The 21,428-nt window shown below is 43.1% G+C and overlaps 1 long non-coding RNA gene across 2 annotated transcripts in view; it reads right to left on the minus strand.

Annotated features, from left to right (window-relative positions):
• LOC124009246 overlaps window positions 1-20,937 on the minus strand; it is a 32,104-nt gene extending 11,167 nt beyond the window's left edge. For both annotated transcript variants that reach the window (XR_006834264.1, XR_006834270.1), the window contains exon 1: window positions 20,445-20,937. This is a non-coding gene — a long non-coding RNA (uncharacterized LOC124009246). The remainder of the gene's footprint in view (window positions 1-20,444) is intronic.
• Window positions 20,938-21,428: the final 491 nt, after the last annotated feature.

Here is a 21,428-nt window from a genome sequence, read left to right on the forward strand (position 1 = left end):
AGAATGCTGTTCATCGACTACAGCTCGGCATTTAACACCATAGTGCCCTCCAAGCTCGTCATCAAGCTCGAGACCCTGGGTCTCGACCCCGCCCTGTGCAACTGGGTACTGGACTTCCTGACGGGCCGCCCCCCAGGTGGTGAGGGTAGGCAACAACATCTCCACCCCGCTGATCCTCAACACTGGGGCCCCACAAGGGTGCGTTCTGAGCCCTCTCCTGTACTCCCTGTTCACCCACGACTGCGTGGCCACGCACGCCTCCAACTCAATCATCAAGTTTGCGGACGACACAACAGTGGTAGGCTTGATTACCAACAACGACGAGACGGCCTACAGGGAGGAGGTGAGGGCCCTCGGAGGGTGGTGTCAGGAAAATAACCTCACACTCAACGTCAACAAAACTAAGGAGTTGATTGTGGACTTCAGGAAACAGCAGAGGGAACACCCCCCTATCCACATCGATGGAACAGTAGTGGAGAGGGTAGTAAGTTTTAAGTTCCTCGGCGTACACATCACAGACAAACTGAATTGGTCCACCCACACAGACAGCATCGTGAAGAAGGCGCAGCAGCGCCTCTTCAACCTCAGGAGGCTGAAGAAATTCGGCTTGTCACCAAAAGCACTCACAAACTTCTACAGATGCACAATCGAGAGCATCCTGGCGGGCTGTATCACCGCCTGGTACGGCAACTGCTCCGCCCTCAACCGTAACGCTCTCCAGAGGGTAGTGAGGTCTGCACAACGCATCACCGGGGGCAAACTACCTGCCCTCCAGGACACCTACACCACCCGATGTCACAGGAAGGCCATAAAGATCATCAAGGACAGCAACCACCCGAGCCACTGCCTGTTCACCCCGCTATAATCCAGAAGGCGAGGTCAGTACAGGTGCATCAAAGCTGGGACCCAGAGACTGAAAAACAGCTTCTATCTCAAGGCCATCAGACTGTTAAACAGCCACCACTAACATTGAGTGGCTGCTGCCAACACACTGACTCAACTCCAGCCACTTTAATAATGGGAATTGATGGGAAATGATGTAAAATATATCATTAGCCACTTTAAACAATGCTACCTAATATAATGTTCCCTACATTATTCATCTCATATGTATACGTATATACTGTACTCTATATCATCTACTGCATCCTTATGTAATACATGTATCACTAGCCACTTTAACTATGCCACTTTGTTTACATAATCATCTCATATGTATATACTGCACTCAAAACCATCTACTGTATCTTGCCTATGCCGCTCTGTACCATCACTCATTCATATATCTTTATGTACATATTATTTATCCCCTTACACTTGTGTCTATAAGGTAGTAGTTTTGGAATTGTTAGCTAGATTACTTGTTGGTTATTACTGCATTGTCGGAACTAGAAGCACAAGCATTTCGCTACACTCGCACTAACATCTGCTAACCATGTGTATGTGACAAATAAAATTTGATTTGATTTGATTTAGGCCTGGCTCGCTGTCAGCGTTCCAATTCATCCCAAAGGTTTTCAATGGGGTTGAGGTCAGGGCTCTGTTCAGGTGAGTCAAGTTCTTCCACACCGATCTCGACAAACCATTTCTGTATGGAACTCGCTTTGTGCATGGGGGAATTGTCCTGCTGAAACAGGACAGTGCCTTCCCCACACTGTTGTCACAAAGTTAAAAGCACAGAATAGTCTAGAACGGCATTGTATGCTGTAGTGTTATGATTTCCTTTCACTGGTACTAAGGGGCCCAGCCCGAACCATGGAAAACAGCCCCAGACCATTATTCCTCCTCTAACAAACTTTGCAGTTGGCAGTATGCATTGGGGCAGGTAGCATTCTACTGGCATTCGCCAGACCAAGAATCGTCTGTTGTAACAGATGGTGAGCTTGATTCATCACTCCAGAGAAAGTGTTTCCACTGCGGCGAGCTTTACACCACTCTAGCCGACGCTTGGCATTGTGCATGTGGATTTAAGGCTTGTGTGTGGCTGCTGGGCCATGGAAACCCATTTCATGAGGCTCCCGACAAACAGTTCTTGTCCTGACGTTGCTCCCAGACGCAGTTTGGAATGTGGCAGTAAATGTTGCAACCGAGGACAGACAATATTTACGCGTTACACTCTTCAGCACTCGGCGGTCCCATTCTGTGAGATTGTGTGACCTACCACTTTGCGGATGAGCCGTTGTTGCCCTTTGACAGTTCCCACTTCACAACAATAGCTCTTACAGTTGACTAGGGCAGCTCGAGCAGGGCTGAAATTTTACAAACTGACTTGTTGGAAAGGTAGCATTCATTAACGATGCCTTATGTCGCTTATGCCTGGAACCGTCACTGATGGTCAGTGTTCAAAGCCACCTCTGTTCCTTTTGACATTCTATACCCTGAGTTGCTCAATATCAAGTACCCCATTTAGCAGACACTTTTATCCAAAGGTTGAAAAGAGGTTGAAGATTCCTTTTTCATTGTCTGTTGTCATGTTTTAACCAATGGAACATCACAAAGAGAGCAGTCTCCTTGCCAGACAAATGCATGTGTTGAATGCAGTATACTTAGAGATGTGACTGACAAGTGTACATCTCCCTATATGTATGTGTCAGGGTTACAAATACTGTACATGTATTCCCTGAGAACTGGTGGCTCTTTTCTCTCCCTCATCTGCCTCACAGCACCAAATGAGATATATAAGATATTCAGCTATAGTCTGAACACACACTCCAGAGCCCAACTGAGAAAAATCAATATGTGAACCTATTACTCCACTAGAGCACAGTGGCTCTAAATTGCTTTCTGCTACAGCGGGGTAAGCATTAGAAAGCTGATGTCTCCTTCATGTCTGGAAAGCACGACTAAACATGATTTAAGGAAGGAAATTAATATTATGTAATATATATTGAATTAAGCTGCCTATTGTATATAAGCGGACTAAAATTAATTAATTAATTAATTAAAGAACCAGTGCTGCTGTAGGAGATCACACATCATTTGTGAAATCAGACATTAAAAAATGAACCGTGGTAAATATCTGAGTACTTCAGAATAATTTATCACTTGCCTTCTGATTTGATGTAACATTTAATGGGCACACTATCTGACAGACTCCCACAGCAGTGGGCTCTAAATGGTAATAGTGTTAATAACTGTGTTACAGCAGTTTAGAACAGTAAAGCAATAATCTAAATGACCCTAAAATCCTATTAGCCTTTTTCTTAACCTTTGTCTTTTCCTTTATATATTCAATTATGATGTAATTATGTCAAATAAAACAATATGTCTCAAAGCAAATTACCTATCTGTGGTTACGTCCCAAATGGCACCCTATTCCCTATATTGTGCACTACCTTTGACCAGGGTAGAGACCTATACAGGGAATAGGGTGCATTTGGGACGTAACCAACAGATAAGTCAGTTTGAGATGTGCACAAATGTCCCAACAAGACAACCAAATGAGTTATGAGAGACTCAATCACTCGATCACAGTGCCACTGATGACAATTTGGAAACTTCCTGTCAGTGCCAGACAGACGTATTACAGTTTTTCTCAGTCGCTTTGGTGCATTTCTTAGATCAAAAGTGCAATTCTTGATACTGCTTGTACAAATTCCAAATCATCTAGTTACTTGTGCACATCATTAAAGCAATTTCTTATTCCTTTGAACAAATTGCAATTGATAATGTACAAGTGTCTGATTTTTTCCACATTATCAATTGCTCATGTCATGTTGATCAAAATATAGATGGTTCTCTGTTGAATAGTCTTACCCCTCAAAACATCTATGTCAGGATTTGGCCAGGGTTGTTCCGGTTTTTGGTCACTAGATGCCCCCATTGTGCCTTTTGACCTTTTGTTTTCCCTTGATCCCCATTATTATTTGCACCTGTGCCTCGTTTCCCCTGATTGTATTTAAACCCTTTGTTTTCCTCAGTCCTTTGCTCTGTGTTTGTATGTTAGCACCCAGCCCTAGTTCTCTGTGAACTCTTGTTGATCCCGGTGGACTCTCTTGTGGAATTCTGTTTTTTGTTCTTGTTTGTTTGTTTTTGAGTATTTTTTTTGGCTTTTTGTGCTGTACCTTCCACCTTGTGGATTTGCCTTTTTGTCTTGGAGGATTACCTTTGTTCTTGTGGAATTCCTTTTGAGGTTGTGGAGTTACATGTTTTCCTGAAGAACTTCACTTTTTACTTCATTAAATACACCGTCTCAAGTACTGCTGTGTCTGCCTCATCTTCTGGGTTCTGCCAACTATTCGTGGCTCAGTTGGTTAAGTGACTGTTTCTCACTCCGGAGACCCGGGTTCGTAACCGGGTCCTGAGTAGGCATTAGTTCCTTGCATAAGCCATTACATGCTAAATTGTTGAACTATTTGTCATAAACTGTCAAGCATAGTTTTATACATTTCTATTAGACCTTTTGTACAAAAACGTGAATTGATGAATCGTGCAGGTGAAATTGACCCTCACTCATGAAGGAATGTAAAAGTGTTAGTTCAACCAACAATCAACCAGTTGTCTAAATTGCTCAATGGTGCATCTCATGAAGAATCAATTGGCAAGCATATATAGAAAGACCACAACACAGAGTTGCAATTTTCCAATAATGGATGGACCAGGAAACGAACAGGGTCAACAGCCAAGAGGAGGAAGAAGAGGAGCAAGGATGTGTGGTGGAAGGCAAAACAGAGGAAGAGGCAGAAGAGGACATAGGCACATATCTGATGACATAAGGGCCACTATTGTAGACCATGTTGTCAATCATGGCCTTACAATGGCTGAGGCGGGTCGAAGGGTGCAGCCGAATATTGGGAGATCAACCGTGTCCTCAATAGTTCAAACGTTTCGAAGAGAGAACGGGTATGTCCACCAATGTACAGTGCACTGTTACTGTATATAAGCAGTATACTGTATACTTCCTACAATGCTTCATATTACAGTAGTCCACTTGTATTTCACAGAATACAGAAATATACTCTGTAAAGATACATACTGCACCTTACATGCACCAACCTGTATGTTTTACAGTAAAATGTGTGTTCGCATAGTTTTTGTCTATGTGAAAGTGTGCAATGCATCACTGCATTTTTCCCCACATAGGACTGTAAGATTACCGCAGAGGATGCCTTTTCACACCTCAACAGTAGGAGGCTATTTGCACCATGGTCAATGCCATGAGACTCAGGGAAATACAAAGGACCATTATAGAAGACAACGATGTCTTTGAAAACATCCATACGGTTAGTATCTCAACCATTGACAGGGTGCTGCATAGAAACCAGATGAGTATGAAACAGCTGTACCGTGTACCATTCCAAAGGAATGAGGACAGAGTTAAGGAGCTACGGTACCAGTATGTACAGGTAAAACATATATCTATATAACTACTTTACAGCAACATTTTATAGTGATACATAGTACAGTAAGCATAAACTGCACACATTTACATTGCTGTGGAAGGAACGTGCAATATATATGCACATTTTATGTCACTCTTCCTTACCAAAACAAATTCAACTGTGTGTTCTGGGATATAGCGTATAATGGAGTTGGAATCAAGTGAACTCTCTCACAACTTTGTATACGTGGATGAGGCTGGCTTCAACCTGACCAAATGCAGAAGGCGGGGTCGGAATATCATCGGTCACAGAGCTACTGTGGATTTGCCAGGCCAACGGGGAGGAAATATCACCATGTGTGCTGCTATTTCGGAGCATGGTGTCCTAACCCATATCCCCCTTATAGGGCGATACAACACCCAGCATCTACTCAACTTTCTAGAGACTCTCTACAGGGCTCTCATCCCTGATGATGAGAGGGGTCTGTTTAGAGAGGATTTGCCAAAGTATGTGGTCATTTGTGATAATGTGAGTTTCCATCGATCAAACATCATAAGGCAATGGTTTGTGACCCACCCGAGGATGCTCATAGAATTCCTCCCACCTTATTCACCATTCCTTAACCCAATTGAGGAGTTCTTTTCAGCATGGTGGAAGGTGTACGATCGTCAGCCACACACACAGATGACCCTGTTGGCTGCAATGGATGCAGCATGTGAGGACATCACAGTAGACGCCTGCAGAGGATGGATAAGGCATTCCAAAAGATTCTTTCCACCTTGCACCGGAAGGAAAAATATCCGGTGGGATGTGGATGAGAATATGTGGGCCGACAGACAGGAACGTCTGGATGTGTAGAGACAGCACAACAGAGCTGCGGGCAAAGTTGTGCCTTCGGGTGGTTTCCTGTGTTTCTTTCTAATTTCGTTTTTTTTTTTTGGTGCCCCTTGGGTTGTCCAGTCTCTTTCAATCAATAACACACATACAGTAATATGTAAACAGTACTGTTGAAATTGATATATGCCATAGAAGTGCAGCCTTGTGCATTTTCAATACAGTAACTGTCATCCAAACTGTAGCCTAAGTTTACATCAGGTAATACTGTCAAAGTACACAGTTACATTGACAACATGCCTAAACATTTTGACGACCTTGTTCGTGAGAGAGAGAGAGTGAGAGAGAGAGAGAGAGAGAGAGAGAGAGAGAGAGAGAGAGAGAGAGAGAGAGAGATGAACAACACAAAAACAAACCAAATTAAATTGGAAAGGGGCACTGATAAGGCTTTGAAATGTTTTAGAAAGGATTTTGCCTCAAAATTATTCTGAGCAGATATTCTGCCCTTGAGTTGCGTTCCCATGCAAAACTAGACAGATAGCTAACAACTAAGTATTCAATAAAACTCCCAAGGCGTGACTTTTCTTGAATGAATATATTGAAAACGTTTATGTTGTGAAAAAACAAATATTTTTCCAAGGCTGAAGCGTGACAAGAAATAACTACATTGAAAGACCTGCACCGTAGCGTTGTTTGTAGCTGCTTCTTTGCGTGCAAAACAAATTCTGAACTTCCCGTTTGCGTTGACTTTCTAAGTACCAGAAAGCGCCACTAGGGGGCAAATAACACCATTGAACACAATGAAAATCCAATTTAACCATTGTAATAAAATAATCTGTTATCTTCTAACAGGATGGCAGCACAGCAGATATTCTTTCATTTCAGTCAGAGGTTGTCTTGACTGAATTCCATCTTAAAATGAGGGTTAAAGAAGACACAAGTGTGCCCCGTCCTAAATAGCAATACAACTATATAAAGTTAAGAGTCAAGTTGGGGTAAGTAAGCATTTCACTGTAAGGTCTACTACACCTGTTGTATTCAGCGCATGTGACAAATAACATTTTATTTTATCTGATGACACCTGACATTGTGATGTGACCACTGTGCTAAAATATAAATACATAAATATCCTGTCGAAAAATAGATTGTATTTACAACCACTGGAAAATCATTCAAAACTGTGTGAATCTCTTGTGTTTCCACAAGTTTCTTATTTTTTAAAGTTTTGAGCTTTGGCTGCCTACTTCATTTCCTACATGCCTTTTGAGAGCCCTCATCCTAGAATTTTCACTATGAATCCCTTACAACAGTTCTAATAAAAATGGATGTACTTTATTTCAGACTACTTGATCGATTTTAGACTTCTATGTCCTTAGAGGATTTAAACATACCGTAATTGCTGGACTATAAGCCGCTACTTTATTCCCACGCTTTGAACCTCGCGGTTTATACAATGACGCGCCTAATTTATGGATTTTTCCCACTTTCACAAGATTCATGCCGCCAAAAAACTGAGCACCGTCACATAATGTGATGTAAAATCGAGTGCGCTCAAACTTCCCTTCATTCTGATTACGGTAGTAATTTTGTCACCCTCATCATGGCAAAGACACGGAGAAATGCATATGATGCAGCTTTCAAGTTGAAGGCGATCGATCTGGCTGTTGGAAAAGGAAAGAGAGCTGCTGCCCGGAAGCTTGGCCTTAATGAGTCGATGATAAGACGTTGGAAACAGCAGCGTGAGGAACTGACTCAGTGCAAAAAGACAACAAAGGCTTTCAGAGGGAAGAAAAGCAGATGGCCCAAAGTATTTGCAGCCACTCGACATCAGTGTAAATCGTGCATTTAAGGTGGCGCTCCTTGTTCAGTGGGAGTCTTGGATGACAAGTGGGGAGAAATCCTTCACTAAAACGGGCTGCATGCGAAGAGCAACTTATGGTCAAGTCTGCCAGTGGGTCCTGACAGCGTGGAGCATTGTCAAAAAATCCACTATCATCAACGGGTTTCGAAAGGCTGGACTGCTGCGTGTTGAAGGGGCAGCATGAGCTCAGCGGGGTATTTGCCTCCGGATGAAAGTGACGAGAGCGACAATGAAAACGATCCAACATCGGATGAAGCAATTCTGAGGCTATTCATCTCCGACACCGAAGGAGATGACTTCAGTGGTTTCAGTGCACAGGAGGAGGAAGATAATAATATATAATATATGCCATTTAGCAGACGCTTTTATCCAAAGCGACTTACAGATAGTGACCAAGTTCATTTGTTTCAATGTACCAGTAGGCACCTGCGGCTTAAAGACATGTGCGGCGTATTGTGTTGTCTGGTACAGAGAACATTAGTAAACTATAACAACATATTTTTTTAACACTCCATTTTGCCCTGGTGTTGATCTTGGAGGTGGCAAGGACACACTTAAGAACACCCACATCAAACCACACACCCATTTCTGCTCTTTAGAATCAACAACTAGATACCGTAAATGGTCACACTAATCCGGTTTCCATCCAACCTTTTACTGTGAGTAAAGTACATGGCGGATGAAAAGAATATCACAACAGGCCTGATGGAAACAGGAAATTTGTTGGTCAACTTTCCAAATGTCGACAAAACAAAATACGCTAGACAAGTTTGAATCTTTTTGTGTTGGTAAAATTGCCCCCACCCCCCCAATGGACATGTATCATTGCTACAGTTGTAAATGTATATATATATATATATATATATATATATATATATTATTATTTTATGTTTCTTATACAGTACCAGTCAAATGTTTTGTCATACGTACTCATTCCTGGGTTTTTCTTTATTTTTACTCTTTTCTACATTGTGGAATAATATAGTGAAGACATCAAAACTATGAAAAAACACATATGGAATCATGTAATAACCAAAAAAAGTGTTAAACAAATCTAAATAGATTTGAGATTCTTCAAAGTAACCACCCTTTGCCTTGATGACAGCTTTGCACACTTGGCATTCTCTCAACCAGCTTCACCTGTAATGATTGCAGGGTGAACAAGGCTTTAGTTAGTGACAGCACTTTCACAGACTCTCCTTCACAACCAGACAACTAACCATTCCACTACTGGAGAATCCTAGCATCATCCAGTTAGTCAATTGGCCTGGAACCAACTGATGTAGTTGGAAAATGATCACCACACAGCCCTGAATACCTGCCAGTCATACAGGAAGGATATTGCTCCAGAATGGCCAGTTAGCTGTGCAGCCTGTCAGGCCCCGGAACAACAACCATCAATGGTTACTTTGTCTCCTCACCCTTTTAGGACACACGGATGTCCCGATCACCTTAAAGACTTTGAATCAGAGCTGTACAAATCAAATCAAATTGTTTTAGTCACATGCGCAGAATACAACAGGTGTAAACCTTACAGTGAAATGCTTACTTATGAGTCCGTAACCAACAATGCAGTTTTTTTTAAATACAGATAAGAATAAGAGCTAAAAGTAACAAGTAATTAAAGAGCAGCAATAAAATAACCGACCGTATACAGGGGGGTACCGATCAGAGTCAATGTGCGGGGCACCGGTTATTTTAGGTAGTGTGAATATGTAAGTAGAGTTATTAAAGTGACTATGCATAGATGACAACAGAAAGTAGCAGCGGTGTAAAGAGGGTATGTGTGTGTGGGGTGTGGGGGGGGCACTGAAAATAGTCTGGGAAGCCATTTGACTAGATGTTAAGGAGTCTTATGGCTTGGGGGTAGAAGTTGTTTAGAAGCCTCTTGGACCTAGACTTGGTGCTCTGGTACCGCTTGCCGTGAGGGAGCAGAGAGAACAGTCTATGACTAGGGTGGCTGGAGTCTTAGACAATTTTTAGGGCCTTCCTCTGACAACGCCTGGTGTTGAGGTCCTGGATGGCAGGAAGTTTGGCCCCAGTGATGCACTGGGCTGTAAGCACTACCTCTAAACCGGAAATTGCTTCTGCTAAATTTTTCCAGTACCATCCCTGGGATGACTAATACAAGAAATGATTGACAGTCATTTTCAGCGATCTATATAACCGGTCTAGTTTCCTGATCATATTGGAGCTCCCTGCTATGTGTTGCTCTGGATGTCTTAGTCTAACGTCTGTAGAATGAGAGTAGTTACTCAATATTTTTCTGTTGTTCAAGGCTCAAACTCCTATGGGTCCATTCGGCAAAACCACTCACACCATCACCGACCGAGGTTGCAGCCATTGTGTTCTTTCCAAATAGCCTATATTTTTTTGTATTTAATTACTTGTTATTAGTTCCAATAGGCCTCCAGTGTTGTTGTTTGCTTGAACAGTCACTGAGGCTGTATTTAACGTTAAACGATAGTTATTTCAGATGCAGCAGGTTTAGATATTTAGCTAACTAGCATTGATAGCTTAGCACCAAAGATACAGGCAGAGAGACTAGGATTCCTGTAAATTTTTCCTGTAAATGTCGTTCTTCTAACAGGCTTAATGTTAAATCAGAATTTCTGAACCAAGAGGCGCAACATCACAAGACTTTCTTTAACACTTACGAAACAAACCAAGCAGACCAGGGCAGGGATTGAGAAGTGAAAAATTATTGCATTGGTTGTTAATTTTGTCTATCTAAAGGCACAACCCGAATTAAAGCCAATAATAAGTAGTTGAACATGTTACTCCACAACCTTGTGAAAATGACATGTTTTCATTTTAGTCAAAAACAACTTAATCGAAGGAGTGCCTTTTGATTTGACAGCCTGCGATTTGAGATTCTTGGATCCAACGGCTGTGTCTTTGTGAGACAAAGAGGAGGTGAACGGATGATTTCTGCATGTGTGATTTCCAACGTGAAGCATGGAGGAGGTGTGATGGTGCTTTGCTTTATTTAGAATTCAAGGCACACTTAACCAGCATGGCTACCACAGCATTCTGCAGCGATAGGCCAGCCCATCTGGTTTGTGTTTAGTGGGAGTACAATATGTTTTTCAACAGGACAATGACCTAACCCACCTCCAGGCTGTGTAAGGGCTATTTGACCAAGATGAGTGATGAGTGATGCACCAGATGACCTGGCCTCAACCCAATTGAGATGGTTTGAGAATAATTGGACCGCAGAGTGAAGGAAAAGCAGCCAACAATTGCTCAGCATATGTGGGAACTCTGTCGAGACTGTTGGAAAAGCATTCCAGGTGAAGCTGGCTGATAGATTGCCAAGAGTGTTGCAAAACTGTTATCACGGCAAAGGGTGGCTACTTTGAAGAATCTCAAATCTCAAATATATTTGGATTTGTTTTACACTTTTTTGGTAACTACATGGTTCCATATGTGTTTCATAGTTTTGATGTCTTCACTATTCTACAGTGTAGAAAATAGTAAAAATGAAGAAAAACCCTTGAAGGAGTGGGTGCATCCAAACTTCTAAACGGTACTGTATAGCTTACACCAAAGGGTAAAAGCTATATATTTTTATCAAAATAGTGCATCTCAGCATCTGTGGTCTAAGATTTATGCTTAATGATGTGGACTGCAAATTACTTCATGATGGGAGTAGGCCTGGGCTCACAGAAATAAGAATGAATAGAATGGGCTTGGAACTCTAACCCTGGAAATTGACTGGTAACTTCATGGGTACACTCCCAATGGTTGCCTGTTATTGTGACGCAATAATTTTAATGTTTTTTTTTCTTTTTCTATTCATTCTTATTTCTAAGCCAGTTTAATAATATTCAGATCCATTCAAGCTTTGGCAACCTTAGATGAAGTACTATGTTTTCCCGGCTCATTTTGGAGAACGGAGAAGACCTAGGCCTGTAGCATGGACGGCGACGAGGCCCGAAAAGTAAGTCCATTTCTATTGCTAAAGGCCTACCTTGAAATGATTGACTGTAGACAGTTCTTGTATTGATTACACTGAAAAATGTATGGAAACGGGTGCATGTCTGAGGTCATGTGTAAATCCACTGTCGCAACATCAAGTCTATAAAATGGATTGATTTGGCTTAGATCATTGTATGTTAGGAATTGCCATTTAATCAGACCCTTCTGCGCCGAGACACCTGATCAGGACCAGCTGTGCAGATAGCTGATGGGATACAGGTGCGGGTAATCAGAACTCCCAACTGGCTACATTGCCCGGCAACCAGACAGGGTGCGTTCCAGGACGCCGGAAAAAGCACTCCAGGACAGAACACAGTCAAAAAACAGACTCAGGAAACGGGATTTGTGACAGTACCCCCCCCCGACGAACGCCACCGGGCGTACTACCCGGAGCGCCAGGGTGGAGGCGGTAAAAAGTCACGAAGCAGGTCATCGTCAAGGATCTGACGCCGAGGAATCCAACTTCTCTCCTCAGGACCATATCCTTCCCAATCCACTAAATACTGGAACCCTCGACCCCGCCGTCTGGAGTCCATGATGCGGCGCACCGTGTAGACAGGACCACCTACGATCATCCGAGGAGGAGGACGAGGAGGAGGGGGCAACAGAGGACTGAGGAGAACCGGCTTGAGGCAGGAGACATGAAAGGTGGGATGTACTCTTAGTGTAGCAGGCAACATGAGTCGGACCACAACAGGATTAATGATCTTCTCCACTTCAAACGGACCAATGAACTTCGGTGACAGTTTCCTCGACTCAGTCCGTAGAGGAAGATCCCGTGTAGCCACAAACCCTATCTCCGATGGTATAAGTGGGGGCAGGAATACGGCGACGATTCGCCTGGATCTGATACCGGTCAGAAACCTTAAGGAGGGCCTTCCTGGCCCGATGCCAGGTGCGGTGGCAACGACGAATGTGGGTCTGGACCGAAGGAACCGAGAGATCCCGCTCCTGAGAAGGAAACAAGGGAGGTTGGTAACCGTACAGGCACTGGAAGGGAGACATCCCAGTGGCAGATGAAGGGAGAGTATTATGAGCATACTCGACCCAGGGTAATTGAGAGGACCAAGAGGTGGGATCAGAGGAAACAAGACAGAGCAGCGTGGACTCCATCTTCTGGTTGGCTCTCTCCGCCTGACCATTAGATTGGGGGTGAAATCCAGATGTGAGACTGACTGTAGCTCCAATGGCCAAACAGAAGGATTTCCAGACAGCAGAGGTAAACTGAGGACCACGGTCAGAAACAATGTCACAGGGCAACCCGTGGACCCTGAACACCTCCCTAACCAGGATCTCGGACGTCTCGGTGGCAGAAGGCAGCTTGGAGATGGGAACAAAGTGGGCAAACTTGCTGAATCTATCCACAATGGCCAGAATAACCGTGTTACCAACAGAAGAGGGCAACATCGTGACAAAATCCAGGACCTGATGCGACCAAGGTCGCCGGGGAATAGGTAGGGGGTGAAGAAGCCCAGAGCTGGCCCGATTGGTACTCTTATTCTGCTCACAAACAGGACAAGCGGCAACAAACCTCCGGGTATCTTCTCCCATGGCAGGCCACCAAAATCGTCTGCACAGTAGCGCCATAGTCTGAGCAACACCAGGGTGACAAGCTATCTTGCTGGCGTGGGACCACTGAAGGACAGCAGAACGAACCGACTCAGGCACAAACAACCGGGTGGACCGGGCCCGGGCTGTGTCCGAAGAGCCGCCATCACCTCCTCCTCAATCCTCCATGTAACGGCTCCCACGACCACGTTCTGGGGAAGAATCGTCTCAGTCTTGGCCCCACTCTCCTCAGTTTTGGAGAACATCCGGGACAGGGCGTCCGCCTTCCCGTTCTTCGACCCAGGTCAGAACGTCAGGGAAAAATTGAAGCGTCCAAAAAACTAAGCCCACCGGGCCTGACGGGAGTTGAGACGTTTAGCCGATTGCACGTAAACCAGATTCTTGTGGTCAGTCCAGACCACAAACGGTTGCTCCGCTCCCTCCAACCAGTGACGCCACTCCTCCAAGGCAAGCTTCACAGCGAGAAGCTCCCGGTTACCCACATCGTAGTTTCTTTCAGCTGGAGAAAGACGACAAGAGTAGAAGGCGCAGGGATGGAGTTTACCGTCAGTGGAGCTACGCTGGGACAGGATGGCGCCTACTCCCACATCAGACGCATCCACCTCCACAACGAACTGACGGGAAGTGTCAGGTTGAGAGAGAATCGGGGTGTTGGTGAATCAGCTCTTCAAATCTAGAAATGCTCGGTCTGCCTCAGGAGACCAACATAACTTTCTGGTGCAAGACGTCAGTACAGTTAAAGGGGCGGCCACCCGGCTGTAATCAAGGATAAACCTCTGATAAAAATTTGCAAACCCCAGGAATCTCTGGAGCTGCAATCTTGTACCGGGCTGGACCCAATCCCGAACCGCCCGAACCTTCTCTTGGTCCATCTTGATCTCTCCCCTGGAGATGATGTACCCGAGGAAGGACGTTGTGTGGGCATGAAAATCACACTTCTCAGCCTTCACAAACAGACGGTTCTCCAATAACCGCTGCAAGACCTGCTTGACATGATGAACGTGGAATGGCCAGCATTCCATGCCAGGATGATTTCCTTTTTCATTTCGACCACCTCCACCTTGCCTGCATTGGAAGTAGTGACCACATGGAGGAAGTCCCCGAAGTCGTACAACACACCTCCAGGTCGAGCTTTCATTTCCTGTTCCACGCCATGGTGGAAACTGTTTGCTCTTATGAAGGTGCGTCCTGGCTCGAAGAACTTGAGGGTGATGTCCTCCATAAAAGTTGAGACAGCATTGACAACGCTCACCAGGGATGTTAGGAGGCACCAGTTTTTGTTTTGAGAAGTGCAGTCATCCACACAATACACTGCATGTTTGACATCTCTCTCACTCTCCAGTGCTGTTACATAAGAGGAAGTCATCTCCTCTGCCTTCCAACCAGCTGTTCCTTCCTGCTATACAGCTCAGACGGTTTACTTCTTCTTTTGAGACTTCTTTCCCATGTTGGCGAATGTCTCGTGATAGGCAACGATTCTTCTTGTGAACAATGCTGTTTTTACACCTGGCATGTGAGGGAGCATGATGACTTTTTGCATATCAACGCTCCTCACAAACCAGTCCTCAGGCCAATGTTTCTGTGCATCAGCCCTGCAGTCTTCTGATGTTCTTCATATTTTCTACATTGCATGCAGTCTGGGTTGGTGATGGTGAATTCAGGTGCTGCATGGCTGTCGTCTTGGCTGGCTTGGGTTTCCATGGCCTCATTCTCCCTGTGCTCCATCTTCAGATGATGACCCTGCACCAAACAGAGCTCGCACTCCTCCTCTCCAATCTTCACAAAGCTATTGTTCCTTCCCTTTACTGCCTTGCGATAGGTTTCACAACCACAGCTGGCATCTTTGTTCTTCTCCTTGTAGTCATTATGAATGACCCGAATATTGACATCACTAGGGAGGTAGAGGCGATGTGGGACATGCTATCGTCTGTAGTGGCTGATTTTGGGATGGAAGGACTCAATGTGTTACAGGATTGGATTCATGTTCAATTTGCTCACTGAAGTTTTCTTTCACCTCTGATCCTTTGGTGGAATCAGTTTGGTGGTGACTGTGACAAACAACCTGTCATTTTTGGGGTGGTAGCCCAATGTTGTCAGAACAAAACACTTTGCACACCTGTTGTGCAGAACCGCTCTGGTTTAGAAGGTGGTACAGAAATGACCTGCTGCGTCGACTATCATCACCAACTGTAAGATTTTTCTTAGATTGCTGTGCCACCGTGTGGAAGATCCATGTCCTCTTCTCCTTATACTTCATCTCCCAATACTTTTCTCATATTTCCTTTCACCTAACCTCAGAAATATTCTGAGTACATTGCCTCTTGCATTTGGGACCACATGGCTTACCCATTGGTGGAATCTTGGATTTCTTGTTTGATAGGTGTTCTGGAGTTGTGTCCACGGGCTCAGCAAAGGTGATGGACACAATTTGGGATTTTAACTTTCCTGACCAGTACAGTCACGCAATACTGGAATATAAAAGACAACCAGAAACCCTGAACATGTGAGTAGATATATTATTAATATATTATTAATGAGCTAGCAATGCTGTGTGTGCGCTCATCTGGAAAACGAGTGGGCGTGGCTTTTGACAATTCAGTATGGGGTGCACGTCCAACTGACCGTCAAATGGCTAGAGATCGTGTGTGTGGTGTAACGTTACGGATTCAAATAACCCATTGAATGTCAGAATACAACTAAAAGGATAATATTAAATCCAGGAATAATAGATTGAAGCTAGTATAAACTGCTGTAGCAGTAGCACAAATCTATTGTTTCATGCTAATGCTAGCTAGGTAGGTTTTGACGTTTTGGTAGGGGGCGCGTCAGTTTTGGCGAGGTGGCTGTCACTGGCTAGTAATCGCGTGTATGGTGTACTGATTCAAATAAACCATCAGATAATATTTCAGAATATAATTCTTTATATGGATAATAGATTGACGTTAGTATCAATTGCAGATCTCTTATGAGAGCAGGTAGCATTGTTAGTCTGTGCTCGCTAGCTAGTTAGCTAGCTTAGCTTGCTAGCTAGCTAATTCATTTTGGTGTCAGATCTACTTAGCTTGCTAGTTCTTACCAGTGTCTGGATGTCGGCGTTTCAAAGCAAGTTTAACCATCATTTCCCCCGGGAATGCTGTGCCATGGTGTTGTATCCCTAGATTAGCAATGTATGTGTGTGTAGCTGTCAGTCAGTGTCATACAGGTTCGATTGCATCACTATCAGAATAGAATGATATGATACAAAGGTAAAACGCAGTAACTGCAGCCAAGGGCAGGTTGAAACCAAGCTAAAAGGCAGTAAGTTCAGTTACTGCCATTTACCTTGGTTTCACAGTAACTTTTTGCAGTTACTGCTAATACGACCCCCATTTTCTCCAAAACACATTACAATAGTGGCGGGATACATGTCCACATGATTAAGCATGTATTAAATGTAACAAAAAATGACATTAACTCATTTTCGACCAAATGAGCAGTTACTGCCTTTTTGCTTGGGAGGGCAGTATGGTTAATTTAACAAGCATGGGTGTCACGTTCTGACCTTTATTTCCTTTGTTTTGTATTTATTTAGTATGGTCAGGGTGTGAGTTGGGTGGGCAGTCTATGTTTGTTTTTCTATGATTTGGGTATTTCTATGTTTCGGCCTAGTATGGTTCTCAATCAGAGGCAGGTGTCATTAGTTGTCTCTGATTGAGAATCATACTTAGGTAGCCTGGGTTGCACTGTTTGTTTGTGGGTGATTGTCTATGTTGATGGCTTGTTTCAGTGCAGCTCGCATTAGCGTCACGGTTGTTATTTTGTTTACTGTTTTTGTATAGTGTTTCAGTGTTCAGTTCTTTCTTTAATTAAACATTCAACATGAACACATATCACGCTGCATTTTGGTCCTCCGATCCTTCTCTCCTCTCCTCTTCAGATGAAGAGGAGGACAACCGTGACAATGGGAAATAGTGTTTAAACCCTTTACAATGAAGATCTGTGAAGTTATTTGGATTTTTACGAATTATCTTTGAAAGACGGGGTCCTAAAAGAGGGACGTTTCTATTTTTGCTGACGTTATATATACATGAGAGAGAGAAATGTTTTTTATCTAACATACTTTTATAGTATTTTATAGTTATACTGTACCTTTGCCTATTCAATCTGGTCAGTAAACATAGGCCTATGGCATTGCACCAAATTCTTGTCTCAAAAACATCTCATCTGTGCTTCATTACCAAAATATATAATAAATAATAAATAGATTTTATTTTCATAAATGCTTGTCTGCTTTTCACAACAACCCCAAGTTAATATTTTTGTTTGCTTATGTATTGCATATGAATGTGGTTTATTTAAGTGATAATGTCCGAGAAGGATATATTGGCACAAGTATCCTCCAAACAGCTTTGGTGTGCGAGTGTGTATTTGTTTTCTTCCTAGGGTTTGTTTTTTGGCGTTCATGGTCATAGTTGTCAATTGTACCGCAGGAATAGAATGTAAATCACAGACGATAGACGATGTGGTGGCAGCTGAAGAGAAGTAATTTGGTGTACGAGATTTCACTGCCAAAGAGTTACAAGATGTTTTGAATGATAATGTCCCATCCTCCCAGGCTGCCGGCCTGGAGTAGAATCAAATAGGGCCAAAGTAGTGGCATTGTGGTGAGGTTTTAATGGGATCAGGGTTAGTTGGTAAGTTTAATTTTAGTTTTTATATTCAGTTTTTTTTTTATTCACAAAGTGTAATGAATTCATACTACAGAATAGTAGACTGATACACATCCAATACATCAGCATGCACCTATGACATTTATTTGTGGACCACCATAATACCGAAGAAGAAGAAGATACAATTGATACATGGATTGTGTATGTGTGCCGTTCAGAGGGTGAATGGGCATGACAACAGATTTAAGATTGAATTGCCTTTGAACGAGGTATGGTAGTAGGTGCCTATAGTTTCCTGTGTGTATCAAGAATGGTCCATCACCCAAAGCACATCCAACCAACTTGACCAAAAGCACTGAAATCAACATGGGCCAGTATCCCTATGGGACGCTTTTGACACATTGCCTCGACAAGGGTGTTCTGAGGGCAAAAGGGGTGCAATGGAATGGGAATGGGAAGGTGTTCCTAATGTTTTGTACACTCAGTGCACAGCCAAACCAACAAGGAACTGGCAGTACATATGTGTCAGAGTCTCTCCACCGCTCTCTCTGAATTTGATATAAAACCATCTGTGTTCGTCATAGAACGATGGGAGTAGTTTCCGTGGATGCTGACAGATTTCCAGCGTTGTGCTTTGTTTCAAACAAGCAGTGACGGGCCCTCTGATGAGCAAATTCAATTTTGGGTGGGACTTCCCAGCATCCAATGGCTGTGGATATTTAAGTGATAATGCCGGAGAAGCTGGTGTTTGGAGGATATATTGGCACGGGTGTTTATAGGCCTGAGACGAAGTGCCAATAGAGGTACAGGGAGAGAAGGTTTGATAACTGAAAGACATTAAACAGAACAGGAACAGCGTCTGGACAGGAACACACAACACCAAGTAAAGCGTACACAGGGAACACCACGAGGAACAGACAGATATACAGGGGCAATCAACCACGTGAAGGAGTCCATGTGAGTCCAATGAGCGCTGCTGCGCGTAGTGATGGTAACAGGTGCATGTACAGACAGGTAGCCTGGCGCGGGGGGGTGGGAGGAGGCGTGACAATATCCTCCAATCACCAGCTTTGAGGATACATCAATAACGATGAGCTAATCAGGTACGATTTCACCCAGCATAAATAATGGGCTCTCTTGTTAGGACACTATTGTTCAGAGGAGCTAACACAATAACTTCAAACTGGTGCTGGAAAGACTGCAAACTAGCTGTCCTTCCTTTCGTTTTATTTTTTTTTCAATTGATTTCTTTGTATATATCCATAAAAATTATGCCAGCTGATTCATGATTTCGACTGGCTGAGAAACGCTGCCTGGCAACTCTTTCTCATCCTGACTCCATACACATTCATTATTAACCCTTTCATGCGTGAGTTCCAAATATCTCTTTCATACGTGAGTTTTTTTATGCACCTGATGTTAGAACATTCTCTCCATTCCAGAATGTGATTGTTAGGTTCTAGTAAGTTTTTATTTTCTAATAACAGTTTGAAATGAGGTGTGTTCCACCTCATTCATTCACATAAAAGTAGTCATTTTTACTTTTGCGGACTAATTCTTTTTTTCCTTTTTCTGACCCTGACAAAATTCCCCAAACACTTCCCAATTGTTTGTGCAGTTCAATTCTGCAGACATTTGCTCATCTGCCGTCCTGCACACACGTGTTCATATTTTCCACCCGTCGCCTGCATCGCAATCAAAGTTGTTTTCATTACCAATAATAACTTTGTAAATGTGTGCATTTCCATCAAAGTGCCTTATTACGTTATAATAGTTTCTGCATGTCGTGTTATGTCGTTTCTACTGTAGCATAATGTTTTTGTGTATATTCCTTATAACCGCGGACACGCGATGTAACGTTACTCATGTCATAACATTTATGGTGTTATACTCAATGATTAGGTAACTAGCTACATTCTTCTATTAGCTCTGGAAAACTATGCTAATTGCGTCAGGCAAGTATTAGCATGTGTTGTATTTGGAAGTTACCCTGGCCTTATGACTCCCAAGTGGCACAGCGTCTCAGTGCTAGAGGAGTCACCACAGACACCCATCTTCAAATCCAGACTGCGTTTCTATCAAAGTAAGTGCCTTATTACGTTATAATAGTTTCTGTGTGTTGTGTTATACCGTTTCTACTGTAGCTCACTGTGTGTATGGAGCTAAATATATTTGTGTATATTCCTTATAACCGCGGACACGCTAGGTAAAGTTACTCATGTTACTCACCTTTTATGATGTTATATTCAATCGTGCTTATGTAGCGGGTTTCTTATGTACCACAGGAGAACCAAGAAATGAAGAGCGATACCACGGCTGTCTTTCAGGATTTTATGTTGATCTGCAATAGTATTGTGAAAAGACAGGACAGGAACACATCAGTCTCCAATGCACCATCTGACAAGTTGTTCTTTCTCTCTCAGTGTTTTCTCAGACTCACACAATCACACTTATACATAAAGCAATAATGCATACTATAAAATAATAACCAGTCCTTAATACAGAGAATGTATCATCTTAATTCCTAGACAATAGAACCATACCTGCAATAGTATTGTGAAAAGACAGAACAGGAACACATCAGTCTCCAATGCACCATCTGACAAGTTGTTCTACATAGGAGCATGAAGAAATGTAAAACACATATCCTGTCTCACATCCTCAATACATTGCTAGGTGCTTTCAGTGTTGACAATAGCAAAATAAAAGAACTCGTGTACAAAAACACTGCAACATAAACAAGTTACAACGTGAAATCGCCTCTATTCCATTCCGACCGTAGGGGACCAAACAACATCTCCCATAATGCAACATCAGCACCAGTCCGCAGCTCAGCTAGCCGTATACATCACAGAAAGGCATGCTAGCTTGCAACAGAAGCACTTTTAGCACTCTGTAAACTATATTAATAACAACAATAAAACTCTGAAAGTTACATGTTTCAATAGTCTCACACTCCCTTATAACAATATCTACAGCATTAACCTTGGGATGTTTTATTTATTTCACGTTATGTATTTCTACAAAAGACTAATCTGCAACACATATACCTTTCTCTCTGTGTTTTCTCTGACTGAGGAGAACGGGAGCTACGGGTAGTACCAGGGTGTTAGTAAGTGACACAAGCACCCAGATGAAATAAAATACATTTAATGAAACAAAACCCGAAGATGTTAACATCATTCAGCTACGGTAGCTGCCTACCTAACATCA

This window comes from Oncorhynchus gorbuscha, linkage group LG01 (assembly GCF_021184085.1).
Source record: "Oncorhynchus gorbuscha isolate QuinsamMale2020 ecotype Even-year linkage group LG01, OgorEven_v1.0, whole genome shotgun sequence".
Classification (NCBI taxonomy): Eukaryota; Metazoa; Chordata; class Actinopteri; order Salmoniformes; family Salmonidae; genus Oncorhynchus; species Oncorhynchus gorbuscha.